This window comes from Rhineura floridana, chromosome 4 (genome assembly GCF_030035675.1).
Source record: "Rhineura floridana isolate rRhiFlo1 chromosome 4, rRhiFlo1.hap2, whole genome shotgun sequence".
Classification (NCBI taxonomy): Eukaryota; Metazoa; Chordata; class Lepidosauria; order Squamata; family Rhineuridae; genus Rhineura; species Rhineura floridana.
In genome coordinates, this window is record NC_084483.1 from 53,164,769 (window position 1) to 53,188,046 (window position 23,278).

At 40.7% G+C, this 23,278-nt stretch overlaps 1 protein-coding gene and 1 long non-coding RNA gene across 4 annotated transcripts in view; one reads left to right on the forward strand and one right to left on the reverse strand.

The window, feature by feature from the left end:
* The window catches only part of LOC133384337 (uncharacterized), a 35,772-nt gene extending 28,476 nt beyond the window's left edge, over positions 1–7,296 (forward strand). For all 3 annotated transcript variants that reach the window (XR_009762514.1, XR_009762513.1, XR_009762512.1), the window contains one exon: positions 6,722–7,296. This is a non-coding gene — a long non-coding RNA (uncharacterized LOC133384337). The remainder of the gene's footprint in view (positions 1–6,721) is intronic.
* Positions 1–23,278, reverse strand: part of LOC133384136 (protein eyes shut homolog) — a 126,847-nt gene that overhangs the window by 66,277 nt on the left and 37,292 nt on the right. The gene's annotated exons all lie outside the window — the stretch shown is intronic.

Below are 23,278 nucleotides of genomic sequence, written 5' to 3' on the forward strand. Positions count from 1 at the left end.
TGGCTGTTGCTTGTAGATAAAAGCCTGGCACAGTTAGTTTTTCTGTCAGTGGCCAAAGGGGCAAAATAAACAAAATTACTTTTGGAACTACTCTACCCATTTACCTGTATATAAAGGAAGGCAATTGTAAGTGCCAACTAAATTTGTATGTAGTGCCTTGTGGGTAGAAATGTTTTTTCCCCCATACACTTTGATAGGGAAAAGATACCCATGAATTAGAAAGGTTGTAAGTAAAATGAAGGACTGAAAAGTTGTAGGAAAGCAAAGGTAGGAATGCAATATGAAGGATTCTAGGAAATAAGTTATTTTGATGGTAGAGGAAGGATAGTTTGAGAAATATTGATTGATGGTAATAAGAAAGGGGAAAATGACAGGAAATAACAAAATGTTGTATGTGGTTCCTTTTTTTCATCATTGTTGCCAGGTTGTGGATTAGAACCTATACCTGTTTAAACTTTTGAACTTGGGTAAGAGAGGGAAAAATATTTGGAAGTCAACAACAAAACTTCTTGAAGGTTCTTTCTTTCATAAGGAAAATAAAACCTCTTCTTAAGGTGCTCGATCCCAGGTAATTGTTTTAAATTTGTCTGTGAAATGTATGATTTGCCCATTTTCTAGATAGGCAAAACTGAGGCCACCTTGCTGTTTAAACCTAATGTGGTGCCCTCTTGTGACTAGGTAAAGTCATTATCAAAAAGGGGACCAAAATGCAGAGCTTCCAGCCACAGTAATTGTCTACCTCATATTAGAATTCACATTGGGAATTAATATTACTTTGCTTCCAAAACAGAAACTCATCCCCAGTTGCTCTTTGAATGAAGATGGACCAGGACTTTCAACAGGGAAATGCTTTCCTCATTGTCATACCTTGTGCATATAAATCACACTATTACTAATGAACTTTTTTCTTTTAAAATGATGTTCATAATTCTAACACGTGTTAGTGCATTTATTCCTTGACAGGCACTTAGAGCAACTGCTCTACATACAGGATGAGCACCATTGGAACTCCCTGCTGATTTGGAACAGAACTTAATCTATTTGTGCCACTAACATTTATTTGTTTTGCATTCATAGCAAGAGGTATTAATCCTTTTTCTCCAAGCACAGCACTAACAAAAGTCTTTGTTCAGACAGGAGAGCCCAATGGTTATAGGCATTGGACCAGTGGTAAAGACTCAGGAAACATGCATTCATAGAGTGCACATAGAAAAGGAAAAGGCTAAGACAACCCTCCCCTTTTGAAGTTTGTTGTCTCAGGAAGATTCAGGAACAACAAATCAGCACTCTTAGGATAGCATAGTGAACTTTAGCCCTGGAAAACAAAGGGGAAAGCTTCAAAGGTCTCTGTGGTTTGATTTAAGAGCACATATGCCCCCCACCTGAAAGCAATCCAACCAAATTGCAAGTATGTTGCAATTGGGCGGGTTTCTTTTTGTGGTAGGTTCATGGGCCATCTTATTATGAAGGGGGGTGTCCATAATGTAAGACACCCTGCTTTGCTTCCTCAAGATGGGTTGGAAGTCTGATCAGGTTCTGGGGGAAACAATGCCCAAACAGATTGATCCAAGGTTTAAGTTCGATGGTGGTGTAAAAGTGCAAAAGCAGTGCAGGGTTACTTTTCTTTTTAAATGAAAATGAAGCAAATGAGGATGCTGGAATTCTGGTGTCTCAGCATTAAACTGCTCAACTGTTGGGAAGTCAGAGTGGATTCAGATGCCTGGTGGCAGTTCTAAATTGGGGGCTTTTTGGAGGCATTTGTAAGATGCAGAACTCTACATATGGCCAGCAACGAAGTAGAAAGTTTTCAAATTCCTAAATTGCCATCCAAACCAAAGAATAGATCACAGCAAAACCAAACTACTGTGTTCTTGGATCAACAGAACAACCTGCATTTTTGTTATGTTCCTGTCTACTTAGTACCATGATCTCCTGTGCTCCTGATTCAACTTTCTGCTTGATGTGTTTAACAGCTTTAAATATGAGGCAAGATGAAGCTTGCAGTGCTTCAATGTCACACGGGGGTTGATTTTTTGTTGTTGCTGCATTTCCAACATTCTCAACTACTAAACAATCTACAGACTTAAGTCAGTGTTCACCTAACAGAAGCATTCAACTTTCTGAGGATGAACTTTGTGTTAAAAGGCAACTTCATTCCAAGCTTGAAAGGACTGCTCTTGTCATAATCAATGTATAATGTAAACATTGAAGAAAGCAGATTTGTATAAGTTTGTGTTGGGTCTTATAATGTTTAATGTTCTGACTATTCAACCTTTCCTATTAATTGTGAATGCTATGATGAAGGGTAATTTACTGTTTATCTCTACTGCTTTCTCTAAAATACCAAGGAATGGTTTGCTCTGGTCTGTGTGGAGAAAGAATGTGTGTGTGTGAGACAACCAGTTGTCCAGTTAATGTGTGTCAAGCCAATGGATGTATGAGAATGTGTGTAATAATGAGCAATAGTATTTGTGCATCTTCATCAATTCTTCTTTAATGGATGTATTTGCAATGTTTTAATTAGGAAGTGACTTTTCTTTTCAAGTCCCTCTTTGGACACTTCAAAAGATCCAATTCTGCCCAGAGTTTCATAATAGAATCATTCCAGTATCTCTAGGATATGGCCTCAAAGATTTACAGGGGTTGTTTTCACACACTACATTTCAGACACAATTTTGATCAGCTAAAAAGATGGAGGAACAAGCTACTTTACAGGTAAAGCATGAAAATCAAGCTATTACTGGAATTGCAGCCAAAATTAAAGATATAGGAGTACACATGGTAGGATGCATTGTTTGGATGGAGCCAAGATTCTTCTGGGGCTTTTGACTATTATGATGCATCCAATTGGGGTCATATTAATTGAACAGTGTATGGCAATAATTGGAAAGCGAGTTTTGATCAAATGGATGATATCCCAGGCTTGAAATCTGAGGAAGCTGGAGGAACGCATCAAGTTCCGGAACAACTTAAGGAAGCGTTAATTACGTGTGATTGCTCACGCTAATCAACAAGGAGGGAGGACTGTTATGAGGTATCAAATATTGGGAATTTTTAATCTTTGATTCATCTCAGTGAACCAGAGTTTGAAAAGGCCTGCAACAGCAAAGATTCCTGGGAAACAGCCCCTCTGTGACCTCTGAGTACATATCTTGCAATGCCTGTAGGTATAGACTTCCTGACTCATGGAAATTTGGTATTTGTCACCCAGTAAGAATAAGCGCTCCTTTCAAACAAAGGAAATGTTTATGATAATCTAGGCCATCATGAGGAAACAGAATAGCTCCTTTCAAACCAGGAGGTGTTGTGCATTTCTAAGCCTTTGGAGAAGACAGGATAAACTTCTGTCAAACAAAGAAACAAGATCACATTTACTTTGGGTTTCCTTTGGGGTCAGTTTAGTTAGGAAAAGGTATAAAACATGAAGAAATGAATAACAGAAGGGGGTTGGATATCGTCTTTCTACATATAGGGGGGCTCTGCGCAGCCCTAAATGCGACCCCCGGGACTTGCTGTATGCAGATAGATGATAGCAGTAATGTCATTCATCAATTAGTGGAAGAGGCAGAGAAAGTGGCACATGTACAGGTACAGGAATGGAAAGGTTTGAATTGGGACTGGCTCACAGATTGGCTACCCAATTGGACATGGTTAAGACACTTATTCATCATAGGCTGTATCTTTTTGCTCATTCTACCCACCATGCCATGCATTATTCCGTGTGTAATGAAGATATTCTCCCGAATATTGATAAAACAACAAATCAGGTATGAAAGGATCCTGTACCAACGTATTATACAAAATGCCGAACCATATGAAAGAGTGTAGAAGACCTCAGAAAGGACCAAAAGTCTTTCTGAGGCTTCTGAGAGGGGATTGTGACGCTAAATGCTGAATCAATATAATACTGAAGGTTGATACAATGTAATACTGAAGGTTGATACAATGTAATACTGAAGGTTGATACAATGTAATACTGAAGGTTGATACAATGTAATACTGAAGGTTGATACAATGTAATACTAAAGGCTAATACAATCAGAGATGGCGATGCAATCATAGGTGCTGGTACAATCATAAGTGTTGCAACAAGGACACAGCCCTTGAACAAATATGCAGTGTTAATTACTTACCTTAAGCAATCTCCATGCCCGAAAGGGAACAGATAAGCCTTCATCCGAAAGAAAAACAAATAAACATGTATCATACAAACCTTTTTAAAAGCATGACATGTAAAGAGAAACGTCAGAGTTAGCCCGTGCTTGCTGCTCTCCGTTTGCAAACGTGCAATAAATCTATTGGCATATTTTCTATCCTTGTCTCGTCTCCAAGTTTATTGACTCGAACTTGGGGAGCACGAACCTAGCCCCTCGTTGGGCGTAACAATCTCAGAGCCAGCGTGTCAATGAGAGCCAGTTGTTGAAGAAAGACTATTATGGACATGCCCTGCTTATGGACTTTCCAGGGGCATCTGATTGGCCACTGAGGGAAAGGGATGCTGGACTAGATGAGCCTGGCCTATGTTCAGTTACTTCCAGGGCCAGCCCTAGCATTATGCAAAATGCTCCTATTGGGAGGAAGGGGGGATATAAATTTAATAAATAAAATGTGAGGGCTGCCAGAGGCAGCTGATATCAGGTGTCCCTAAAGAAAGCACAGCAAGTCGTTTAAATCATTTATTATTGTTTTATTTTTACTGCTAGGGAGGGGACTTCCTGCCTCAGGTGCCAAAATGACTTGACCAGCACCATTTGTTATTCTTCCTCAGGCAGCAAAACATCTTGTGTTGTCTCTGGTTGCCCCTCTTTCTTCTCTGCCCCTTCTCTGCCCCAGCAACTTACCACACAGTGAATTCCTAATGCCATTAATTTCAGTGGTGCCAACTTCAGCAGAACCCAGTCTAAAATCAAGTGCTTCTGCTTAGGTTCATTTCTAGATAGTGTTGTTGTCTATCATGGCAATCCTCACAAGAATCAGTTTAATCATATCCATTAGCAGATTAAGTTGATAAACATCTAAAAAAAGTCTTCCTGTTTTCTTAAGTGTCAGTAGAAACATCAGAGTTTCAGATTCAGTGTTAAAAATGGAGGTGCAAATAGCTGCTGCTTTCAAGACTGTGAAACATATTATTCTTTGAGATAAATATCTGCCATTACATTTCCAAATAGCAATGCTGAAAGATAAACAAGCCAGTCACCAAAACTATGAAGTCTAGCCCAATATGCTAGCTTAGCTTTCAGTGCAAGTTGCATTAGACTCATTTCAGTTTGACAAAAATTCAGAGATGTGTAGTTTTGTTATACCTTCAGTAAAAAGCAATATAATTTGGAACAGTGGAAAGAATATGAAAATTGCAGTATGTGCTAGTTCTTATTTTGTTCGTTGCAGAAGGAATAATGTTTATAGCTACTTGGATTGCATACCATATTAATATCCAGGCTTTGAAAAAAAAACAGACTCGGGGGTTTGCAAATCTAGGCCAGAGTTAAAATTCCTGTTATATCAGAAGGATCAGAAAATGGTTAATAGTGTATTTTTCTCTTGTGGTGTAGTGATTAGAGTGTTGGACTCAGTCCGTGAAGACTGAGGTTTAAATCCCCACTCAGCTATTTCCTTGGAGGAAAGGCAGATTATAGGTGTAGTAAATACATAAAAATGGGCAGAGCAATCCAACTCATTGGAGGCTGGTAGAGGCAAAGCTGGTGGAGGCAGAGCTGATAGAAGGAGCTGCCAAATCCAGCTGCCTCTCAGAGGAGAGGATGTTGGCTATACCAGGAGGAAGGAAAGAAAATGCATGTTTCCTTCCACCACCCCTTTTTCCAGCGTACCTGCTGCTGTGACAGAGGGAACAGGAGGGAGCTGAATGGGACCTGGATATCGCGTAAGTCCCCCCTCAGCCCCTCCTCTGACACCTCCTGGAATGCCCCTTTTGGAGGCCTTCTGCTGGCTTCTGCAGTTCCCCTTCCACTGGGTTGGGCTTCCCTGGCAGACCCCTAGTGGAGCCAGTTGAGTCCTAGCTTTCCCATGACTGAGCTGGGATGAGGGCTTCTGCCAGCATAGCCTGGCTGAGATGGGACCCAGCCAGCTCCACTGGGGACCCACCATATCCAACTCCCCTCAGCTCGGCATAAACAGAAGTTGGGTTGTGCCCTAAGATTGATAGTCAAAGTTTCATGTTGCTATTGGGCTTGATTATTGATGTCCAGTAAATCCATATTAAAAGAATAAACAGAACAAACCTTATATTATATTTAACCAACTATAAAAAGTTAAACAATACAAAAATAGGTATATTTAGACCTGCACAACTTGTGACTCACCAAGCTATACAGAGCCCACTAGCCCTGTATTTTGGCTTACCATGTGCAACCCCCTGCCCCCGGCTTTTACAGTCTCAGGGATTTTATCGAGATGCTGCCAGAGCCCCATACATGGCGGATTCGGGTGAGTTGTGCAGCTTCTTCTCTACAATATTCAAACCTAAATGCTATTTCAGTATATACATGAGCCATCCGATCCTAGTTTTTATGTCAGGTGAAAACTGTTACTTCATTGGGATTTGCCTTATTGGAAGACATCATGTGTTACATTTTTAGAGCATGTTTACAGCTGTTTAGAGCATGTTTACAGCTGCAATTTTGTATGTGATACTCAACTTTGCATTCATAGTGATAACTGTCCCATAAGCTGTACACTGAACTTTCAATGCTTTTCACCTCAGTAAGAAGAAAGGAACTGGCATCTCCTGTCAGTTGTGCCAAAGGAGGAAGAGATCCTGAATAAATGACTGGATGCTCAGAAATAATACCAATGGGATGGATACCTTGGGATATCTGAGGCCTGGTGATCCATGCCACAAAATGAGGTGGTTAAAATCTGGTAGATTCCTACCAGTAGATGGTACCATTTCAAAACAAGAGGTAAGGGCACCAACCTCCAGCAAGTGAAAATTGCACATCAGATGTGCTACTTCTCTGACAGCTCTCTGTTTGCAGAGAAGGTTTTCATTTTTTTCTCATGTATGGGAAACTTCAAAGGTGTGATCCTCACCTGCAGCCTGAAATGGTGCAGCCCACTCACATCAGTCAGCTGCATGTGTAGACTGAACCTCAAGAAAGAAGAGAGCATTGGGGACTTCCGGGAAGGGTGACTTAGCCTGTGCCTGCTTTTGAGACGGGCTCCTGCCTCAAAAGAAGCTTATTCAGATATATCAGTCAGTTTTTTCTTTTTTTTTTGACTGATTAAACTTCTCCCGGGTAGGGAGAAACGAAGAGATTAACCTCAAAGCCTATTTTTGTTGGGACGACCAGATCTCATTAATTTATGGGACGAGGTCCAGCCGACGAAGGTGGGACGGATTTTCAACAGCAAGCTCTATCTGTTAAAGCGAAAGTTCATCTTATCTTCTAAGAGAGAACGCACTAACAGGCAAGCACCCTTCTTTCTATATTTTTCTTTTACTTGACTTAAATTGTTGCTGTTTAAAAGAGATTTGCCAGATTGATCGGTTTTTGACATCTCACTGGGGAGCCGTAACTTCTCTCTGCTACGCACTAATTAATAGCTTATCTCTGTTTTTGTTGCAAAAAGCTGTCCTGGATTTGCATTCTAAAGATACACACAGAAGAGGGATTTCTATTCCAGATTTTTATTTTGAAAAATATTATACTGTTTTGAGACTACTCTCTTTTTGGTCTATTTTATTTTGACGAATCTGTTTCTTGACGATTGCCATTAATTGCTTCGATCCTGGGAACTGCATTTTGTTTACTTAACTATTGGAGAGATAAGGCTGTCTGCTCTGTTTATACTGTGATGTCACCAAGTTTGGAGTATTAACCCAATTGTTGCTGAAATAAGAAGTGGTTTTCCTATATTTTTCTTTTAAAATGGCAATTAAGAAAGTGGCTGAGAATCTGGAAATAACTATGTTTCAGAGAATAATGAATGAGATTGAGATAATGAAAATTGAATTGAGTAAAATGAAGCAGGAGATTAAAGATATAAGGGTCCCTGTGAGAGAGGTGACCCTGGAAGGGGTCCCTGTGAGAGAGGAGACCCCGGAGATTGGAATAGGGGTCCCTGTGAGAGAGGAGACCCTGGAGACTGGAATAGGGGTCCCTGTGAGAGAGGAGATCCCGGAGATTGGAACAAACGTGGAACAGGAACAAGATTTGGAGTCTATGGACTTTAGAAATAAAATCTATTGTTTGGAACCTAATGTTATCTCTGAAGAAATTAATGAAGATTCTAGAGATAAAGTTATCAATGGCATGGATTATCTTCTGGACTGGAATGATGTGATGGAGCCCAATATAGAGAAAATCTATGGAATTAACTGCAGCCATGTGACAATGGAAAAACTTTTAAGAGATGACCCAGTGTATTTTGAAAAAAAGAACAGAGATATGATTTTACAGCAGTATTTCAGCAACTTATTCAGAATGGATGGCAAGAAAATATTTGGGATAGAGGTAATTCCCATCAGACTCTTATTATATGACTATGGCTTTGACAGCAAGATTATTATGGAATACTGATAATGGAAGATTGGATATTGAAATTACTGGACTTAACAAGACTACTGAAGATGGAAGATGGAAAATGGAACTAATAGAGATAATAGAACAATGGCTACTGAAATTACTGAACCTAACAGATTCTGATGTGATGGATTAATTGAAATGTTTATTTTGACTATGGTTATGACAATAAGATTATCATAATTAGTAATGAGATGGATTAATCGATATGCTTATCTGGAAAAAAAAATTGATAGATATATTTCTTAAAGAATTGAAACCTCTCTTTGACTTTTTGTGGAAAGAATAAAGTAATGTTTATGAGATTTGATGATTAAGTAAGATAACTACTGGAGGAAAGTGATTTTATAATATGACTTAAGAGACAGGATTGCTATATATTATAGACTTATAACTGATTTGATCTTTGACAAATGGGAAGTCAATATTTTACTCTTTATTTTTTATTTTTGTTTTTTTTTTTCTTCTTTTCTTTTTTTCTTTTTGTTTGGCTATTTTTGATTTTGTTTTTTGTCTTTGAATGTTTTATGATTTTGTCTTGTATGTTTTATGAAAATCTGAATAAAAATTATTGAAAAAAAAAAAAAAAAAGAAAGAAGAGAGCATTCAGATAGGGAAGGACAGAAGAAAGGCAACCAGTGAAAAGGAAAGGCAGGGCGGGAATCAGGTATCAATGGGAGCACAGAGAAGCACCACAGTCGGCTTTGTTCTTTCTCATTCTACTTCTCAGGATCCTCCCAAGGAGAACGGGGAAATGGGGGGGCTTTTGTTTATGGAGAAAGCCTAGGAAAGAAGACCAAACCAAGAGGACCAAAGGCTTATCACTCTGGCAAAAGAGAGCCCTCTTCTGAGGAGCTCATTATAAGGCAGGAAAGGCAGACGTTGGGTCTTAATCCATGAAATCAAGGCCTAAGACCCTTGTGTGTGCATGCATGTGAACAACCGAGATCACTGTTCTTTGGAACAATATATATTCTGCAGAGCTGAAAATATTCTAGGTAAGGAATTGTTCCAACAAAAAGCATAGTGGTACACTACAGCCTACGGCCCGTGAATTGCTCCCTAACTCCTATTCACAGAATAGTCATTATAACTCAAAGCTTGCAGAGCATATTACAAATGTCTAGTGGGTGCTGTTTGTTATAAGGGCACAATGAGCTACTTCAAGTTTTGCTATCAGTAGACGAAGCAATGTTAAAGTTCTAGGCAGCCTAGTCAAGTGGCTTCATCCATCAGGTTTCAGAATTGTTTTATGACAATTTGTAATGTTTATGGTTCTGGCAACTGCTTCTAATGTAAACGCTGTAGCCATAAGGATAAAATAAAGCCCTTGCACTAATACAGTAAATCAAAACTACACACAGAGTTTAGCTCTTATATTTTTGCTCTTTTCATTTAAAGATATCTTAATAGACTCTAACACAACAAGGAACTGTACATTTGCCATAATGTACTGTTGTTTTTAAACAGAAGCTCAAAGGCTATATTGAAATAATATTATACAGTATTACTGTATACACTTTAAAGCAATGGTGTAGTATAAATTATGAGCAATATAATAATCCATGGAACTTAACATTATACTACAATTATATGGTGAATTGCCTGATTTGTTTTTCTTTTTATTACTGTATATTATATTGTCCTGACAGTTCTCTGCCACGGCAATATAACAATACTGTAAATGTTTGAGCATTCTCTCATTCTCTTACACATTAACCCCCCAGATGTGATAAAGTTCCAGTTTTTTTTTATTTCCAGTGTATGACTGATTCATTACACAAGCAGCAACCAAAGAATAATTGCCCTGGTTGACAACCTCATTTTAATATACTTTCTCTTCCTCTAGCAGACATTCAGAAAAAGCTAAGCAGACCTGATTTTGCTCTGCGCCAGTGTGGTGGAACGGTTCGAGAGTGGGTTAGGACCAGGAAGTCCTGGTTTCAAATTCCCACTCAGCCATGACGCTCACTGGGTGACCTTGGGGTTGTCACACTCTCTCAATCTAACCTACCTCACAGGTCTGTGGTGGGGATAAAATGGGGGTAGACGACATATGCCGCTTTGACCTCCTCAGAGAAAAGATACGAGCATAAATAAATAACTCTGTGGTGAAACCTATGCTTCATTTTAAATCTCAAATTCAAGCACCTTTTCATATAGCAAAATAACCCAGCATTGCCAACAAGAACGCCCTCAAAGGCAAGCCACAGTCAATGCCAGCTTCCTGTCAAGCATACCTGTATGACATGTGCTTCCCAGCACTATTTGCCACATTCAAGTTTGCAGTTTTAGGTGTAAACTGAAAAGATCTTAAGGCTACACCTAAAAATCTATAATCTATAATTACACTGTAAATTGTAATTCAGTGCCCACTGCTATTTGGTTTACATGGCATCCACAAGAAGCTCAATTACTAGATTTCTGAAAACATCCAATCACCCTCAGACTCTCTGCAAGAGATAACATGAAATTAATGTCTTGCCATTAGATGCTGATATAAGCAGGACCATGGACAGCAACACCCTAGCTGGAAGGTTCACAATAATTTCTGATATTATATTCTGTTAGAAATTAGGAGACCAACTGGAAAAAAATGGATTTAGCATAAATCTATATGTAAAAAAGGTAAAGGTGTCCCTACACTTGTAGTGCGAGTCGTTTCCGACTCTTAGGGTGATGTCTTGCGACATTTACTAGGCAGACCATATATATGGGGTGGGATTGCCAGTTCCGTCCCTGGCCTTTCTTTACCCCCCAGCATATGCCGGGTACTCATTTTACCGACCACGGATGGATGGAAGGCTGAGTGGACCTCGACCCCTTTTACTGGAGATTCGACTTCCTCCTTCCGTTGGAATTGAACTCCGGCCGTGAGCAGAGCTTCGGCTGCGTTACCGCCGCTTACCACTCTGCTCCAATTATATGTAATTGTAACATACTCCCAAGTATAAAAACTGTTGACAGAAAAAAAATACAGCTGCCTGTAATCAAGAGTCACTCAAAACAGTATCCCAGTAGGTACGGGCTTGCATCTCTTACACATCAACCTTCTCTCCCCCCTTACCATCCATCATGACAAATCACTTTGGAGAGTTGCAAAACCAGTTTTAATATAGCTTGGTGTGTGCATAGGTTGCAATTTCTTCACAGAAAAGTCCTCACAAAAATTCACCAGCATTTTAGTGCACATTTCTAATGCACACATTTTATATTCAGCTTTGCCTTATATACACATTTTTTTTTTGCCAGCAGATTGCCACAGTATAACTTTTATATGTCATTTTTACCACTATATACAGGTTATGCATACTTTCCCCTAATATACACATTTTTGTACACATTATTTGGTTGGAGGTACATCACAAAATTAGTAGTGCGAATTTCAAAGGGTAGCTGGGTTTTGTTCCAAATATTAATTTAGGTAGTGTGAATTAGGTAGGTTCATGTTAAAATACAAACCAAACCAAATTTTGCCCCCGTCCCTGGCTGAAGGTAAGGCTTGGAACATGGCCCTGCTACCCAGAAATCCTGTGGTGCCCCATCACATGAGCAATGAGGGAGGGGAGCTTTAGGTGTGACTTAACTATCTCTAAACAGAGGCCAAGATGTAAAACAGTACCACATTTATGAATGTCATATTGCAATGCATTTTTGTAACATGTTTATTATATACATTTAAAATAAATATTTATTTTGTTAGTCTCTTCTGTATTTGGAAAAGTTTAGTCATCATACTATAGGCAGAAAAAGAAGAGTGATATGATCCTGTATATTCTGGCTGGCAGACCAATTTTCCTTCCCTTTCTTAGATATAGATTCGATCTGATTTTCCTTTTGGCCTATTTTTCAATTGTTATCAGATCAGATTCCCATAGTGACTGGTATTTATAACAAAGTACACTAGATGGCAGTAAAAACCACGTATACGTTAACTCATCAAGTTAAATCGCAGATGGAGATTTTGTGTGACAGATCTATGGAACTATCTGGGATGGAAAGCTCAAGCACATAAAACTATTCTTCCATTTATGCTGCTGTTGCTGGGAAAAAAGCCCCTCTTTTTTTTTAAAAAAAGTGGTGCCCGCCAATTATTTTAGGGAAATATTTCCACAGTAGCCTATCATTAAGCCTGGATTGCTCCAGTATGTCGAGCCTCCCCCTCTCCTGGCTTAGACATAACTGCAGGGGGAGGGGGAATCATATCTAGTTTCTTATCCTAATTCATGAAAGCTCTAAGGATCAGTGGGGGAAAGTGCAGTGATGACACTAATGGTTCTAACATGATTTAATTTTTTAAGTCATTTGACAGGGTTTTATGTCAAGTGAACAGATGTGAGAGCTGATACAAGAAAACAGAAACTAGGCAGCCTTAGGGGAGTGCAATGAATGCATTTGAAGCAGACTCTCAAGCTGTGCTTCTGAAACTATATGGCTAACAGCTGATGGTGAAAAGCTATGAAAGATGATCTTCTGGATCCTGTGTTTGCCTCAGGCTTTCCATTGCCCCTACTCCCTCAGACAGCTGGTGGGTCTGAGCCTTGCATCTAAGGTAACCTTCATCTTCCACAGCCCTGATGAGTGTGAGAGTCTGAATTAGGCAGGCCATCTTCTTTTGGAAGCTTCTCTTGGGCGTCACATTAACAAGGCTGCCTCTGTTGCACAAACGTAGTGTTAGCAAGCCTGCATGCATCCCTAATCAGATGTTAATGTAGTAAGATGCAAGGAACCACAGATGCATGATAGTTTGAGGTACTTTAATTCAGAGTTCTGGTGTGCCATGGAAAATTGCAGTGTACTTTTAGTTACTTTAGTTACCGGAGGAATTAGCAAGAACCATTGAGCCCCAAATTGTGTTTGCTGAAAAACTGTGCATCTTCATCTTAAACACTGCTAATAAATTCCTGCTGCCACCACATACCTTAAAAATGACCACTTCCTTCCTTCTTTGTATATTAGTCTAGTTAATATAGTGTGGCTCTCACAACTGAACCACAACTGAGACAGAGTTTAACGAGAACCAAAATAATATATTTATTATAGGGATTAATATGTACAAATGGGATTAATTTAAAGATTGTAAACCAACATATTGTAGTAAAATAGAAGAAATATAGGAGTCAACTTTGTCTGAGCATCTGAGAAACCATCTCAGCCTCCATCCCATGTTGGTCACTTGGATCTGTGGATGAAGATTTGTTGATTTGTTTTCCGAATGCAGTGCAAAGTAGTTTATAAATTCCAAAATAAAAGAAAGTAAGCCCCTGTTTAAATTCAGAGCCTAGTTCCTCTATCTCTCCACCCCAGCCAGGACTTGGAGAACTGGGTTGGCTTCTGGACTGAAAGTCTTCTCTCAGATCCAGCTCTCTCTTGTAGTCTTGTTGAATTTGTAGCTGTAATGAGAGCTTCTTTCTGAAGAGAGGTTTTCACCTGGCTCAGGACACCACTGTGAAGGCTCTGGGTTTTGGTACAAAGCTGGCTGTTTCCTTAAACACACTCATCTGAAACTAACAGACAATGCTTCACCTGGCCGCTTATTCTCTGCTGGCCACTGCACAAGAACATTATTCTTTATCAAAGGACCAATAGGAATTTTTAGTGACTCTCAGAACACGAATGAGATTAGTCCCTCCTAATGCTGATCAGTATAAAAACCAGTGGTATTCTCTTTCAGTGCTGCTAAGTGCCAAAGGTGTTTCCTTTCCTTAGCCACTGTAACCAAAGCTTCTGTTGCCAGTACTGTAGACTTCACAGAGATATACAGTCTAATCATGTAGTTTTACCTCGGGTTTCATTTCAGACTGAAATATTTGACCATAGCACAAAACCTAACTCATCTATAGTTACAAACACCTATCCTTTAATTTTACCCAGTAAGAAATGGTTTCTTCACAGGGTTCAAAAGGAAATATATTTATTATTAGAAGTGCCAACATGGCATTAAAGAGTAAAATGACTGTGTAATTTGGATTGTCAAAATGCAGTAAATACATTTCAAGCAATGGTTAATTCAAACGAAACCTGTATTTGGGCAACCTAAGCCCACTTTGCCTGGACTAATAGCTTGCACTTGTTGTTATGATATATATGGAGATGGAGAGAATAAGAGGTGGGGAATCTTACTATTGCTGTTTAAGGAGCAAAGAATGCTCCTATGGATCCAGCAGGCTGCAATGGAGGCATAGAGGCATTAGAAGCACCAGTATGGTGTAGCGGTTAGAGTATCACATTAGGACTTTGGATAACAAGGTTAAAATCCCCTTTCAGCCATGAAGCTCACTGGGTGACCTTGGGTCAGTCACCAACTCTCAGCCTATCCTCCCTCACAGGGTTGTTGAGAGGATAATCTGGAGAGGAAGGAACCATGTACTCCTAGAGCTCCTTGGAGGAAAGGTGAGATATCATGTGTCGTGGAATTTACGACAGGTTCTGTTTTGTGGGAGACTCAATGAAGAAGCCAAAGCCTGTTTTAAGGTTGTTTATTCAGTGAAGTGCTTCACTGGACCAGAGATCTACACCCTAACTCCTCCCTGGCAGTTAGGTCAAGCCTTTTATTGCCCTACATACGACATAGCCCTAGCAACAGCAGGACAGCCAATCAGATACAGCCACCCCCTCAGACCATACAAGTGAATACATTAGCTCTTTCTGGTAAACAGTTTAAGCTGCAACGTTTAAAACATTCTCTCTCCTTCAAAATGGCTACTGCCACAGATAACAGCAGCTTGGGCGGACGTGTGCATCCAGGCTTGCTCTAATAGCAGCGTATGCCATATCACATGTAAATGATAATAATTCATCGGCTATCAGTTATTGATAATCTCTCAGTGGCTACTAACCATGATGGCTATGTTCTCCACTGTTGCTGGAAATTGCAGTTGCTGGAACTGTCCCTTCCAGTTGCTGGAAATTGCAGAAGTTGAGAGTGCGATCGCACTCAGGTAGTGATTGTGAGCTTCCCACAGGCATCTGGTTGGCCCCTGTGAGAACAGGATGATGGACTAGATGGGCTATTAGCCTGATCCAGCAGGCTCGTCTTAGGTTCTTATATAACAACAACAACAACGTTTTGGATCACATGATGGTAGGATAAGAGTGAGAGTTGGGAAATGGGTCTGAACTAGTGGTGATTGACCACAAATGAGACCTTGGGGTCCTAGTTGATAACTCAATGATGATGTTGACCCAGTGTGTGGCAGCTGTGAAAAAGGCAAATTCCATGCTAGGGATCAGTAGGAAAGGAATAGAAAATAAAACTGCCCATATCACAATGCTGTTATACAAATCTATGGGTTGGCTGCATTTGGAATACTGTGTACAGTTCTAGTCTCCTCACCTCAAAGAGGATATCGTAGAGTTGGAAAAGTTCAGAAAAGGGCAACAAAATGATCAAGGGGATAGAGAAGCATTTGGGGCTTTTTAGTTTAGACAAAAGGTAAGAGGTAACATGATAGAAGTGTATACAATTATGCATTTAATGGAGACGGGACAGAGAAATGTTTTTTTCCCTTTCTGATAACACTGGAACTCATGCACATCCAATGAAGTTAATGAAGTTGTTTGCAAGGCACTTTGAGGATAAAGTTGCTTGCCTCCATGACAATCTTGATGCCCCATCCGCATCAACTATAGTCCCCAGTGAGGTGGCCAGAGCAATGTCTGCTGCAGCTTCTTGGGATGAGTTTCATTTGATGCAGCCTGATGATGTGGACAAGGTTATTGTGACAATGTGGCCAGCAATGTGTCCTCTCGACCCTTGCCTTCTTGGCTTATTAAAGTTTCCCAAGGGAGTTTGACCAAGTTGATCCAAGGTGTGGTCCCAGCTGTCCTGAAAGAGAGGGTGATCTGACCATTCCTGAAAAAGTCCACCCTGGACTCATTGGCTTGGGACAACTACAATCTGGTAGCAAATACCCCCTTTTTCAGAAAGGTGATTGATAGCATTGTGGCACAGGAATTGCAAGTACATTTGGATGAAACAGATTATCTTGACCCATTCCAATCTGGGTTCAGGCCTGGTTATGGGACTGAATCAGCCTTGGTCACCCTGATGGTTAATTTTTATCAGGAGAAGAACACAAGCAGTGCAACCCTGTTATTCTTGATCTCTTGGCGGCTTTTGATACCATTGACCATGGTATCCTTCTGGGCCAACTTGGTGAGATGGGTATCGGAGGCACTGTTTTACAGTGGCTCCAATCCTACCACCAGGGTTATTTTCAGAGAATAGCATTGGATGATTGTCTTTTGGCCCCCTGGCAGTTGTGCTGTGGGGTTCCTCAGGATACCATCTTGTCCCCAGTGCTGTTTAACATCTATATGAAGTCCTTGGGATTGGTCATCAGGAGATTTGGGGTGAGGTGTCAGCAGTACACTGATGATACCCAGCTCTATTTCTCAGTAACAAGCTGTGCAAGCCCTGGACTGGTGCCTGGACTCAGTGGTGAGCTGGATGAGGGCCAATAAACTGAATCCTAGCAAGACAGAGGTGCTGTGGGTTGGTGGTTCCTAAGTTTGGATAATTGGTCAATTGCCTGCTTTGGATGGGTTGTACTCCCTCTGAAAGAGCACACTCATAGTCTGGGGGTTCTCCTGGATCCATCTTTGTCGCTAGAGGCCCAGGTGACCACAGTTACTAGGAGTGCCTTTTACCAACTTTGGCTGGTAAGACAGCTGTGTTTGTTTCTAGACCGGGAAAGCCTGACCACTGTTGTCCAGGCACTGGTAACCTCCAGGTTGGATTACTTTAATGTGCTCTACGTAGGGCTGCCCTTCAGGTTGGTCTGGAAGCTGCAGCTGGTGCAAAATGCGGTGGCATGACTGCTCACTGGGGCAGGGTATTGCCAACATGTTACCCCATTGCTGAAAGAATTGCCCATTAGCTACCGGGTCAAAGGTTCTGGTCTTGGTGTGCAAATCCCTATGCAGTTTGAGACCAGGATACCTGAAAGATCATCTTACTCCTTATATACCCAGTCAATCACTGTGCTCTGCAGGTGAGGGCCTTCTGCAGATACCATCTTATCAGGAGATCTGTTCCGCACAGCATAGGAAGTAGACCTTTAATGCAGTGGCATCTACCCTTTGGAATTCCCTCCTAAAACATTAGTCAAGCACCATCTCTGTTATCATTTCAGTGCCTACTGAAGACCTTCCTTTTTTAATAAGCCTTCTCAGCAGAGACCTCACCCAGTCTGTATCTGTGTTGGAATTACTTTTTTAGATGTTTTTAAAGTTTTTTTAAAAATGATTTTAAAGATGCTTTGTTTTAATATGTTTTTAAAGATGTTTTGTTTTAATGTTTTAAAGTCTTTTCTTTTTAAAATGTTTTTAGTGGTTTTGTTTGCCACCCGTGGCTCTTCTAGGAAGGTGAGCGGGACATAAATGAATGAATGAATGTTGGAAGATTCAGGACAAACAAAAGAAAGTACTTCTTCAAACAGCATACAGTTAAACAATGGAATTAACTATCAAAAGAGGTAGTGATGGCCACCAACTTGGACAGCCTTTAAAAATTCATGGAGGAAGGGGCTATCAATGGCTCCTAGCTATGATGGCTATGCTCTACCTCCCCTGTCAGAGGCAGTGTGCCTCTGAATATCAGTTGATGAAATTCACAAGTGGGAAGAGCACTGCTTGTGGGCTTCCCATCAACATCTCACTGGCTGCTGTGAGAACAGGATGCTGGACTAGATGGGCCTTTGGCCTGATACAGGAGGGGTTTTCTATGTTCTTATATTTTATTTATTTATTTATTTATTTATTTGATTTATATCCCGCCCTTCCTCCCAGCAGGAGCTCAGGGCAGCAATAATACATAATATCTATGTATTAAGCTCTCAGTCAAAAGAAACATTTCCCTTAAGCAACAAAAAACAACAAGAACACATTTTAGGAAGAAGAGATGAGGGCCAATCAAGGCAAAGTACCTAAAGCCTATACTATATTTGGACTTCACTCCCCATTGCAAAACAGTGAGCACCACAGGGGTTCAGTGTGCAAAATAAAGATAGCAGACACTACCCTTCAGAGATGCAAATGACTATTGAGGAGGTTGCCTTTGGGGCAGTGCTAGCTGGAAAGGAGGCTTTTGTTCTCACCAGGGCTAATTAATGATCAAGCAGAGGTACATGCTTGTGATAGCAACTGACAAGTAGATCAGGTACAGAATTAGGCACTAGCATACATCTAAAGTCTGTGGTCTCCCCAATCAATGAGAGCAAGTTTTTTCCTGCTAGGGAGGGCAACCAGCCTATGCCAAAGTTTGCTTTATTTGTCATGCTTACAGGACTGTGTGCTCATTGCACGAGAGGAGCCAAGGAATTTTGGGATATGGTCAGAGTGCCAGCTGAATTGAGCACCTTGGTAGCAGCAGAGAAAACTAAAGATGCCTTGGCTACATGCAACAAGTTTACTTTCGGAGACAGATTTGGAGGCCACCAAGAAGGTGTCAAATTCCATCTTCTCTTCTGGAACAGATCAGGACCACCCATCCACCCCTCTCCAGAACAATCTGCAATCTACAAGACATGGTGTCACAAGCCACATGTGACAAAGGAGGCAAAGAAACCCAATTAAAAATCACAAAACATTAGAACATTACTTTTTGGGGAAGGGCTGTAGCTAATGGCAGAGCACATAACTTTGCTTGCAGAAGGTCCCAAGTTCAGTTCCTGGCATCTCCAATAAAGGCTGGAAAAACTCCTGTCTGAAATCTTGGAGAGCCATAGTCAGTGTAGACAACACTGAGCTAGATGGATCAATGATCTGACTCAGTATAAGGTACCTTCCTATGTTCCTAGCCACATTTGATGTTTGTTCTTGTGTCTGGAAATCTCCAGAAGGAAGAATGGGAAGTCAGAGGTGTACATACCTGCCAAATAAAGGTGGTTTTTATTGTGCTAATATAGCTTTATGAACCACCCAGCCCACACTCCTCCAAAATTTGAAACAGCCTGGTCAATGAAGGGGAGGGGTGTCAGAACAAACCTGCTTGGATTGCAGGTGCCAGCTGATATGATCTAATGGGGCAGAGATGTGTACTGAATGTGCATCTGTCCACAAACTAAAACAGCCACCTACTGGATGTTGTAGCAAAATCATTGTGGTAAATTATGTAGCAATAAAGAAATCAAATATCTTGTAACCTAATTTTTCCAGTAATTGATATTCTACATGACATACTATTGACAAAATTCTACATTGATTTTTGAGTTAAGAAACCTCCGTTTCCCATAGTTCTTTCTATTAAATAGTGTAATAGAATAGTGTTAGACCATTAGCTACCAGGCTAAGTTCAAGGTCTTGGTTTTGTGTATAAAGCCCTATGCAGCCTGGGACCAGGATACTTGATTATCTTACCCCTTATACAGTGCCGTGAAAAAGTATTTGCCCCGTCTGATTTTCTGCGTGGTTGCATATTTTTGGCACTGAATGTTATCAGATCTTGAACCAAACCTAATATTAGGATAAAGGGAACCTGAGTGAACAAATAACACAAAATTTTGATACTTATTTCATTTATTTATTAAAGAAAGTTAAGCAACACCCAATGCCCCCCTGTGAAAAAGTAATTGCCCCCTTAGACTCAAAACCTGGTTATGTCACCTTTAGCAGCAATGGCTGCAACCAAACGCTTTGTGTAGTTCTTGATCAATCTCTCACAGCTCTGTGGTGGAATTTCAGCTCACTCTTCCATGCAGAACTGGTTTAACTCAGTGACATTTGCAGGTTTTTGAGCATGAACTGCTCCTTTCAGGTCCTGCCACAACATCTCAATGGGGTTTATGTATGGACTTTGACTTGGCCATTCCAAAACTTTAAATCTCTTATTCCTCAACCATTCTGATGCAGACTTGCTTGTGTGTTTCGGATCATTGTCTTGCTGCATGACCTAGCCACGCTTCAGCTTCAGCTGACAGATGGATGGCCTGACATTCTCCTGTAAAATTCTCTGATACAACACAGAATTCATGGTTCCTTCAACGATGGCAAGTCATCCAGGTCCTGATGCAGCCAAGCATCCCCAAACCATGACACTGCCACCACCATGTTTGACTGTTGGTATGAGGTTCTTCATGTGGAATGCAGTGTTTGGTTTTTGCTAGACATAACGGGGCCCACGTTGCCCAGAAAGTTCCACCTTTGCCTCATCTGTCCATAGAACATTGTTTCAGAACTCTTGAAGACCATCCAGGTGGATAGAAGAGTCAAAGATGGAACTTTGACTTTTACAGTACAATATCTTGATTTCATTCATATGCCCTAATTTGAACCATAAATGAAACTAATGGATTAAGGACAGGACTGATGAAGAGTTGAACTGCTCTTATTAAGCTAGGTAGAGAGGCAAGGGTATTGGAATGAAGTCGTAATAGCCATTTCCACAGATTTCCTTGGGCTCCTTATATGTTATTCAAGTACACTGAAATGAATCATTTTTTGTCTAACAGAAAATTTGAATGTTAGACAAGCGATGGAATCATACTACGGAAGACTTGGCTTTTACTAAAATTTCCCAAGTGGTGTAAAATTACTCGTGGGGACAAAGAATTCTCATTTCCTCTTAAACACCAATAAAAAAATCTTCAAGCCAGGCTTATTATTGCTGAACTTATTATGAAAGGAATCACCATGCTTTTCCACAAGTCTTCTTCAATTTAAGCTGGTTTCTGTCCTCCAGATTGACTGTGGACACATAGCTGAATCTGTGAGATAATGGACCCTGGGAGTCTAAGGAGCTTGCCTTTGGAGTGAGTGAGTGGAATGACTGCTCTATGAAAACAGCAAAGCTGTCTGTAAATGGACATAATAATGTCTGGAAGGATAAAAGAGGCTGGAAGTCTATGAGCTTACTATTTGCAGTTTGAGATAGCTAAAAAAAAAATCCAGAATACATATTTTCCCAGTTCAAAAATCCCCAAGCCATTGCAAGCTGATCCAAACTCCCTTCCAAGATTTGGCTTCCAATGGCATGGCATCAGCTCTGCATCAATGCCAGTCTCCCTTGCTTGGCCTCCCCCTTTCACAAACATACCAAGTTGCAAAATGGGGTCGGGGGACCAGGATCAGAGAAGAAAGGGTGATCTCTCGGTGGCTGCCGACATTCTCATGACTCACATCTGCAGTAAACATGTCTGAACATGCTCAGAACCCCCACTGCCAACACACACTCTGGGAACCTTAGTTTCTTTCTCGTCTTTTCCCTGAGGAGGAATAAAACTAAATATTCCAGAGTTCCTGTTGGCTACGGAGGCTTGAAGCACAACCACGGAACCTTCATTTCAGACAGCATCTATGTGGGATTTAGAATGAGAATGTGGGGAAGGGAAGGGGAGGATAAAAACTGGCATCAGTGAAGGCATCAGTGAAGACCACCAGTATTCTCCAATACTTTCTCCCAAAAAGCTCAGAAAAACAAAGCCAATTACAAGAAAAAATAGTTGTCGCAAGAAGAAACCTGTGGCTGAGGAGGGGCAACTGTGTATGCCACCCTGAACTCCTTGGGAAGGGTACAATCAGTGGAGGCTGATGGCTCTGATGTCAGTGGGGTAGTGCATCCGCTCTGGGGTTTAGTCCAAACTGAGCACCTTAGACAGTTGCTTGGAAGTTTGGAGTAACACCTGGAGCTGATTCAGTTCCCCATGGACATCAGAGCCACCAGCCTCCGCTGGGTGCAATACACATTTGATTTTTAAAAAGATGTTTTTTCTTGAGAAGATGTGGCAGCTAAATATACCCAGTGCTATAGTTCTCTTCTCTTGGTTAATCAGCCTTGTTTAGCAAAAATTTTAAACATATGAGCATGTTAACACCAGCAGATTCCATGTGTCTAGATTTAAGAGATTATCTACATAGCACAGGAAACGTCCATCTACTCTACTGAATCAGACCGCTGGTCCATCTCAGAGCAGTGTCATCTACAATGACTATCAGCAGCTCTCCAGGGTTTCAGACAAGGAGTCTCTCCCAGCCAGAGATGGGGTTCGCTGCATGGTGCCAATCCGCATGCGGTTTGATAGTCCGTCATTTCTTTACCGGTCTGTCCTTTTTTTGTTTCTGCTTTCTCTGGTGCTTGCCAATTCCACCTGCTGCTTGCGTTTTGTATGTATATATATATATACATAGCACCCTTATCGACAACTTTTCAAGGTAGTGTTCTGTGCACTGCATGGACTGCATGGAGAGGACAGTAACCCCTTTCCCAGGGTGAATGATTGATCCCTACTTGCACCGAACTGAGTTTTTGGTGGGCACCATCAGTTACTTGGTTTTTTCTGAGCAGTTTTTACTCATAAGGTTGTGCATAGGATTCCATGTGCTGTCTTTCCCATGGTTCCACCTATTTTTGGTTATTAATTTAAGGTACCTTACTGGAATGAACACAGTGCTGCATTTTTCTTTCTTTTGGACATGCTTTCTTTGCGGCACTTGGACAATTTTTCAGCCAGCAGTGCAGCATAAGTAATCTCCCTTCTGTTTTCCTTTTTTCATTTTCAGCTGTGTGGTTCTCATCTTTCCCCTTTATTTTATTTTATTTTATTCAGCCTCATAATGTCAATGGAACTGTTTTCACTGTATTGTGGCAGCAACACCTTCAAAGTTATTTTATGTTCACCGCCCAGAGAGCTATTGCTAGTCGGGCGGTATATAAATCTAATAAATAAAATAAATAAATAAATAAAGTGCCAGTTGGGTTATTCTGCACAGAGCACTGCATTGTGTTTAAATGTTTA